Here is a 9,141-nt window from a genome sequence, read left to right as displayed (position 1 = left end):
TTATAAGTGAGAGCATGCAGTATTTGGTTTTCTGTTCCTGTGTTAGTTTGCTAATGATAATGGCATCCAGCTTTATTCATGTTCCTGCAAATGACAATATCTCATTTTTTTGGTAGCGTTATAGTCCATGGTATATACTGACCAGATTTTCTTTATCTAGTCTAACCATTGGTGGGAATTAATGTTGATTCCATCTCTTTGTTATTGTGAATAATGCTGTAAGAAACTTACATATGCATGTATGTTTGTGACACAACAATTTATATTCCTGTGGGCAAATACCTATTAAAGGGATTGCTGGGTCAAATGGTAGTTCTGTTTTTTGGTATTTGAGGAATTGCCACACTGTTTTCCACAATGGTTGAACTAATTTACACTTGCAACAACAGTCTGTAAGCATTCCTTTTTGTTTATCCTTACTAGCACCTGTTATTTTTTGACTTCTGAATAACAGTCATTCTGACTGGTGTTAGATGGTATCTCATTGTGATCTTGAGTTACATTTCTCTAAAAATCAGAAATGCTGACGTTTTTTCATATGCTTGTTGGCCAAATCTATGCCTTCTTTTGAAAAGTGTCTGTTCATGCTTTGCCCACTTTTTAATGGGGTTATTTTTGTTTTTTAATTTCGTTTAAGGTCCTTATAGATGCTTCATATTCTACCATTGTCAGATGCAATTTGCAAAACTTTCCTCCCATTTTGTAGTTTGTCTGTTTAATCTACTGATAGTTTCTTTTTTCCTTTTCTTTTCTTTCTTTTCTTTTTCTTTTTTTTTTTTTTTTTTTTTTTTTTTTGAGATGAAGTCTCACTCTGTCACCAGGCTACAGTGCAGTGGCACGATCTCGGCTCACTGCAACCTCCGCCTCCTGGGTTCAAGCAATTCTCCTGCCTCAGCCTCCTGAGTAGCTGAGATTACAGGCAGGTACCATCATGCCCAACTAATTTTTGTATTTTTAGTAGAGATGGGAATTCACCATATTGATCAGGATGGTCTCAATCTCTTGACATCATGATCCTCCAACCTCGGCCTCCCAAAGTGCTGGGATTACAGGCGTGAGTCACTGTGCCTGGCCTGATAGTTTCTTTTGCTGTGCAGAAGCTCTTTAGTTTAGTTAGGTCTTATTTGCAAATTTTTGCTTTTGTTGCAATTGCTTTTGGCATCTTCATCATGAAATCTTTACTAGCGTTTATGTCCAGAATGATGTTTTCTAGGTTGTTTTCCGGGGTCTTTATAGTTTTAGGTTTTACATTAAGTCTTTACTCCATCTTGAGTTGATTTTTTTATATTGTATGAGGAAGGTATCCAGTTTCAATCTTCTGCCTATGGCTAGCCATTTATTCCAGCACAATTTATTGAATAAGGAGTCTTTTCTCCATTGCTTATTTTTGTCAGAGCTTTGTCAAATATCTGAGGGTTATGAGAATTTGACCTTATTTCTGTGCTCTCTACTCGGTTCCATTGGTCTATGTACCTATTATTGTACCAGTCCATGCTGTTTTGGTTACTGTAGCCCTGTAGTATAGTTTGAAGTTGAGTAGCATAATGCCTCCAGCTTAGGTTATTTATTTCTTTTGCTTATGATTACTTTCACTATTTGTGCACATTTTTGTTTCCATATAAATTTTAAAATAATTTTTCTTACTTCTGTGGAGAATGTCATTGGCAATTTGATAGGAATACCATTGATGTTAAGTTGTTAAATTAAAATTGCCATAACATTTTAATTTGGGCTTTTAGTGCTATAAATTTCCCTCTTAACATTGTCTTAGATGTGTCACAGAGATTCTGGTATATTGTATTTTTTTTCACATTAGGTTCAAATAGTTTCTTGATTTCTGTTTACGTTTCATTATTTACCTAGGAGCCATTCAAAAGCAGCTTATCCAACTTCCATATAATATATGATTTTGAGTGAATTTCTTAGTTTTAATTTCTAATTTATTGAGCATTGGTCCTAGAGAGTGGTTATTATGATTTCAGTTATTTTGTATTTACTGAAGAGTGTTTCTTGTTTGATTATGTTGTTGAATTTAGAGTATGTGCCATGTAATGATAAGAAGAATGCATGTATTATGTTGCGTTTTGGTGGAGCATTTTGCAGATATCTATCCAATCCATTTGATCCAGTACTGCGTTTAGGTCCTGAATATTTTTGTTAATTTTCTATTTTCTAACTTGATGATCTGTCATATACTGTCAGTGGGATTTTGGAGTATCCCACTATTATTGTGTGGTAGCCTAAGTTTCTGTGAGGTCACTAAGAACTTGCTTTACAAATCTGCATACTCTTGTGTTTGGTGCATATATATTTAGGATAGTTAGATCTTCTTGTTGAATTGAAACTTTTACCATTATGTAATGTCATTTGTTGTCTTTTTTGAACCTTGTTGGTTTAAAGTCTGTTTCATCTGATATTAAGATTGCAAACCCTGCTTTTTTCTGTTTTCTGTTGGCTTGGTAGGTTTTTCTCTATCCCTTTATTTTGAGCTTGTAGGTGTCATTGTATTTGAGATGAGTTTCTTGATTACAGCATAACATTGGGTCTTGGTTCTTTATCCATCTTGCCACTCTATGCCTTTTAATTAGGGCATTTAGTCTGTTTACATTCAAGGTTAGTATTGATATGTGTGGATTTGATCTTGTCATCATTATGTTAGTGGGATGTTGCACAGATGTATTTGTGTGGCTGTTTTAGTGTCATTGATCTGTGTACTTAAGTGTGCTTTTGTAGTGGCTGGAATGATCTTTCTTTTCCATGTTTAGTGATTCTTTCAAGAACTCTTGAAAGACTGGTCTGGTAGTAATGAATTCCGTCAGCATTTGCTTGTCTAAAGAGGATTGCATTGCTTCTTTGTTTATGAATATTAGTTGGGCCAGATATAAAACTCTTGATTGGAATTTAAAAAAAAAATAATGTTGAATATTAGGCCTCAATCTTTTCTGGCTTATAGGGTTTCTGCTGAGAGGTCTGCTGTTATTCTGACAGACTTCCTTTTGTAAGTAACCTGATCTTTCTTTCTAGCTGCCTTTAAATTTTTTTCTTTTATTTCAACCTTGAAGAATCTGATGATTATGGGTCTTTGGGATAATCTTCTTGTGGAGCATCTTACTAGGGTTCTCTGCATTTCCTGAGTTTGAATGTTGGCCTCTCTAGCTAGGTTGGTGAAATTCTCATGGATGATACTCTTAAATGTGTTTTCCAAGTTGCTTCCATTCTCCTTGTCTTTTTCAGGGACTCCAAACCATCATTTATTTGGATCTTTACATAATGCCATATTTTGCAGAGGTTTTATTCATTCATTTTCACTCTTTTTTCTCCATTCTTGTCTGACCATCCTATTTCAGAAAACAATTCTTCAAGCTCTGAGATTCTTTCTTCAGCTATATCTATTCTGCTATTAATACTTGTGATTTCATTATGGATTTTTTAGTGTGTTTTTCAGCTCTATCATGTTGGTTATGTTCTTCTCAATACTGGGTATTTTCTTTGTCAGCTCCTATATTGTTTTATCCTGATTCTTACCTTCCTTAGATTGGGTTTCAATGTACTTCTGCATCTCAATGATCATCATTCTTGACCACATTCTGAATTTTATTTCTGTCATTTTAGCCATCTCTGCCCAGTTCAAAACCTTTGTTGGAGAGGCAGTGCAGTCATTTGGAGGACATATGGCACTCTGGCTTTTTAAGTTATTAGACTTCCTATGCTTGTTATTTCTCATCTTTTGGGCTCATGTTCCTTCAATCTTTGATGTTGCTATTTTTTTATTCTATTCTATTTGATGACCTTGAGGGTTTGATTGTGGTATAAGGTGAGTTCAGTTGACTGGTTTTATTTCTGGAAGATATTGGTGTGGGGGAACAAGTCTCAGTTCACAACTCCTGGACCACATACTCTAACTCTGGCAGACTCACATCAGGTCCCAACTTTGTTCTCTTTTTCTTTGATGTTAGAAATTTACCACACTGGTAGCAGGGGTTGGGGAGGTAAGGTGCTCTCTGATTGCTGGTCACTACACTATGAAGGGTAGTGCCAGACAAACCATTTTGTAGGGTGATGGCAGCAGGATCAATTCTTCCTCACGTGTACTAGCAGCAGCAGCAGTGGCAGTGTTGTAGGATGCATGTTTATTCATTGTGGCAAGGTACTAGCAGGTGCTGGGGTGCTTGCCTTTATGTGTGTACTCACAGCAGTTACAGAGACAGCAAGGCTTGGGGACCCCCCACTGGCAACTTTGTACATGGTTGTGCTTGTGGTGGTGTTAGCATGGGGTCAGGGTGCTGATGGGTGCAGGTTCGTGTGTGCCCTGCGTGGCTGCCCAGGGTGGGGAAGAGTCCAGTTTTCTCCATGCCTGGTTTCAGTCTAGGGGCACTGTTGGTGCTGGGGCAGTTCACCAGAAGGAGGAGGGCTAGTGGGCTTGGTACCAGCCAGTGCTCTGGCTTCTGCGGAGGTACAGTGAAGTAGGGGTGGTGGAATGTGCTCCTGCCAGCAGTAAAGTCAGGAGAGGGTGAACATACACACATACCCTGGCTGGGCAGGGAAGGCAAAATACACACACACACACACACACACACACACACACACACACGCAAAGCCATATGGGGGGTGGCCGTGGGCTCCAGGAAAGCTGCAGTGAGAAGGAAAGAGTAGGAATGCTAGTGTGTAGCCATGAGGGCTTCCCTCCTGGAGCTCTCTTTTGGTCATGTAGTAAGCCAGCATAGGAGCTATGATGTGGGTCCCCAGGTCACCCAAGGTGACACTTCAAGTGAGCACAGCCAGGCTGGGGTTTTGGAAGAGACCAGAAGACTGCTGGGTGTTCTGGTCAGACTAATCTTGTCTGGTGGGTAAGACTGCTTTGCAGAGTTCAGGTCTGACAGTTTTCCTAAGGCTAAATTATGGGAGCCGGGATAGATGTCTCTGGCCATGCTTCACTACAGACACTACTATGCCAAATTATCTGGGTTCCACATCTGCTGGCATGCTGCCCCTACCACTTCTCTAAGCAGCTGTCCTTTCCAATTCATGTGTCCTTGATGATCGAGGGGTTTCCTCTTGCCAGGATTCCAGATGCCTGTGGTGAGAGTGGCTTGCTCTTTGTCTGTTCAACTCACCCATTTCCCTGGATTCATTGGCAGTCAGAAAAAAATCCTGGTGTTTGGTAGCCCTGTGCAGAGTTCCCAGCTTTCTCCCACTTCAGCCCAGCTTCTGTGTCTTCCCTCTGTCTAACCTCAGTGCTTTCCTTGTGAAGATCTGCTAGGAGTGCACCAGTCATCACGATCTCTCAGGGCCAGCTGTTGTTACACATAGATGCATCTAGTTGGCCATCTTGCCTCAATCCTAGTTTATTTTTATTGTAGGTAATCTTTAAAAAAAAGTATCTTTCTCTCGAAGTGTTAAGATCTTCAGTTTATCATTGTATATTTCAAATGGTTCACTTTTTAGAATAGTTTCCTTTATTTTACCCTGCCCAACATGAATGATTGCCCTTATTCTAGAAACTTCACTTTCAGAAACTCCCTTCAAATGACAGAACTTTTGTATTTATCTTACACATGTCTTAACTTGTCTTACATATTACATCTTATGGTTTCCTTGCTCAGTTTACCGTGGAATATTTAAAATATTTGTGAACAAACTAATTCACTTTTTAGCTGTCTCTTCTATTAACCCCATCCAATAAGCTTATAATTTTGAGTATTTCCTTTGCTTTCAAGATCTTATTTGTATGTATTTGTAATCCAAGTTTCTCTAAGAATGTTCAAAATAATTATTTGTAAAATGTCTATTGACTTACTTTCTCTCCGATGTTTAATTTTTTTACTCATTCAATATAAGACCTCTCTTTCTCATAATGTTTGTTTTTCAGAAATAATTGGAGGTTATTAATTCTTAGCAAATATTTGTATTTGACAATTCCTTTTTGCTTGTATATTAATTATGTTTTCTATTATTTTTAAACTGCAGTTTACCTTCAGTGTTTATGTAGACACAGATCCTGCTTTCCAGTCAGTAGTTTTATGGAATATTGCTGTGTATTTCTGTTCCATTTTTTTTTTATTTTTATTTTTTATTTTATTATACTTTAAGTTCTAGGGTACATGTGCATAACGTGCAGGTTTGTTACATATGTATACATGTGCCATGTTGGTGTGCTGCACCCATCAACTCGTCAGCACCCATCAATTCATCATTTATATCACGTATAACTCCCCAATGCAATCCCTCCCCCCTCCCCCCTCCCCATGATAGGCCCCAGTGTGTGATGTTCCCCTTCCCGAGTCCAAGTGAGCTCATTGTTCAGTTCCCACCTATGAGTGAGAACATGCGGTGTTTGGTTTTCTCTTCTTGTGATAGTTTGCTAAGAATGATGGTTTCCAGCTGCATCCATGTCCCTACAAAGGACGCAAACTCATCCTTTTTTATGGCTGCATAGTATTCCATGGTGTATATGTGCCACATTTTCTTAATCCAGTCTGTCACTGATGGACATTTGGGTTGATTCCAAGTCTTTGCTATTGTGAATAGTGCCGCAATAAACATACGTGTGCATGTGTCTTTGTAGTAGCATAATTTATAATCCTTTGGGTATATACCCAGTAGTGGGATGGCTGGGTCATATGGTACATCTAGGTCTAGATCCTTGAGGAATCGCCATACTGTTTTCCATAATGGTTGAACTAGTTTACAATCCCACCAACAGTGTAAAAGTGTTCCTATTTCTCCACATCCTCTCCAACACCTATTGTTTCCTGATTTTTTAATGTTCCAAGTATGCACTTATTTTTTGGCTATGAAAACACACATATGCACACACACACAAACTTACACACACAGTTGTAGCTCAGGCTGCCATAAAATGTACCATACATGGAGTTACTGAAATATAAAAATTTATTTTCTCACAATTTTAGAAGCTGAAAATATGAGATTAGAGTGCCAGCAAGTTCTGATAAGTGCTCTCTTACTGGATTGCTAATGGCTGTCTTCTCATTGTTCTTACATGGCATTTTCCTGGTTTATATATTTGGAGAGAGAGAGACAGACAGAAGGAGAAAGAGAAATGTTCTCTTCTTATAAGACCATAAATCCTATTAAATTATGATCCCATTTTTATAAACTCATTGAACATTAATTACCTCCACAAAGCCCAATTTCCAAATACAGTCACCTGCAGTGAGCACTTCAATATATGAGTTTTGGAGGGGTCACAATTCACTTCACAACACACATACGCTATAATGTATTTTCAGAGTAAACATGGAAGGACGCAGAGAGTTACTGACATTGCTGTTCCAAATGCTGTTCCCCATTTAATTTTCCTGATGGACTCTTTTCTATTTATTTCACATATTGACTCTGAAGAACTAGCTTCCTTAAAATCTGTTCCTATTTATACTGTTTGGAATTTAGATGGTACTTCCTTGTATAACAGTTTCTTTATAGATTTCATCTACTTTCAATTTGTTGTGTATTTTTCAAACTGTCAAATTTGCTGTTAATTTATTGTTGCTTTCCTACACGGTTACTCTTTATTTGCATGCACTAATTTTGCCAGCATGACTCAGTTAGATGATTTAACTGAGGGCTAATTGAAAAATAATCTGACAGAGAATCTGTCATTTTCAAAATTAGTTAATTGTTATAGCTTAGAATAAAATGATCTGGGCACCCCTGGGGGTGACAATAACAAGATAAAAGAGATCATATAGTAATTTAGATCACATGGTTTTCATTTTTTAGAAAAAAATTAGTGAAAGTTAAGGTGGTCAATTTGATGCAGTAAGAAAAAACATCTCTCCCCAAGAGACCAGGCCATTGGGATGAATGGCTCACTATAAACAGACCACGTTCAGTTGGAAAGCATTGAGAGTACATGGAAGGAGGACACAGACAGTGGGCTGAAGGGAGAAAAACTTTAGAACCCTTCACAAGGCTACTAAGCACCAGGACTCATTTCTCGCCCCTAGTGTCACCTGGGGAAGGGATAAGTTAAAAAGATGAGACATGGCCCAGTCTTGCAACAGCACTCTGGAATTCTAGCTCTAGGAGACACAACGACCTCCACAGACAATTGAGATGTCAGAGATTGCTTTCTGGAGAGGTGCCAAAAGCAGGACTACAACCTGTGTGAAACTCAGAGGATTTAACATGGGAATAGTGGCAGAGAAGTATGAGAGTTACACCTATCCCCAAGGCTCTCCATGCTGTTTTAGGTGGCATTGGACTCTGGTCTCTATTGGACTTGGACAGAGCAAGGAAGTCTTACATGTGGAATGAGACAACTTCAATATCAGCATCTCCCTGTCTGTCAGAATATTTTTGGGACCCAGCTTGGCCACACCTGCTTGCAATGCAGCCTCAGATGCTCAACCAGCATGCTTCCTGGGGGCTGTCCTCGTAGTTCCTCCACCAGCAGACCATAACTAACCATCAGAAAGTTCCAGAACACCAAACACCACTGATACACACCCAACCACCCACAGCATCCACCATCACAGCCTATATCCACCGCTTTGCCAACATACACCTATACATGCCCCACCCCACTGCAGTGCTGGCACGTGTGTGTAAGCAGACTTTGCCTCCCCTCCCTCACAGGTACACTCCACTAACATACAGTTTCTGGCACTGGAACATGACCAGAGGCTGCTGCCCCACCCTTGCTGGCTCCTTAACTAGGCACCCTACCACACTGAAAACTGTGCACCTCACTGCACTGCTGCTTCTGGCACATGCCTGAAGATGAGACACTGCTGCCACTGCCCTCATGAAGTACTTTAACTGGCACTTTCACTGGACTAGTATGACTTGCAAACTGGAAAAAAATTGAGCCTTCCAGTGCAGTAACTTCCTAAGCTTAAGGGGCCATAGGACAAAGCTGGGGCTCGAGTATGAATATTCCAGGAATATAGCAAACAATCCATCTCAGGAGTAATGAGTTGTCTTGCTCCCTTAAATTCCTGGAAATGAAGCCAATCAACTGAACCCACCTTATAACACAACGAAAACTTCTAAGGCATCAAGGAATATAAAAGCAAAAACCCAACTGAAAGGAAAGCAATAATTAAAGAAACATCAACTCACACATACAAAAAAATAGCCAGAGTGCAAGAACTCTGGAAACTCAAAAAAGCTAGA

Source organism: Piliocolobus tephrosceles, chromosome 12 (assembly GCF_002776525.5).
Source record: "Piliocolobus tephrosceles isolate RC106 chromosome 12, ASM277652v3, whole genome shotgun sequence".
NCBI lineage: Eukaryota > Metazoa > Chordata > Mammalia > Primates > Cercopithecidae > Piliocolobus > Piliocolobus tephrosceles.
The sequence above is the reverse complement of the archived record's forward strand: the minus strand, read 5'-3'. Positions refer to the sequence as shown.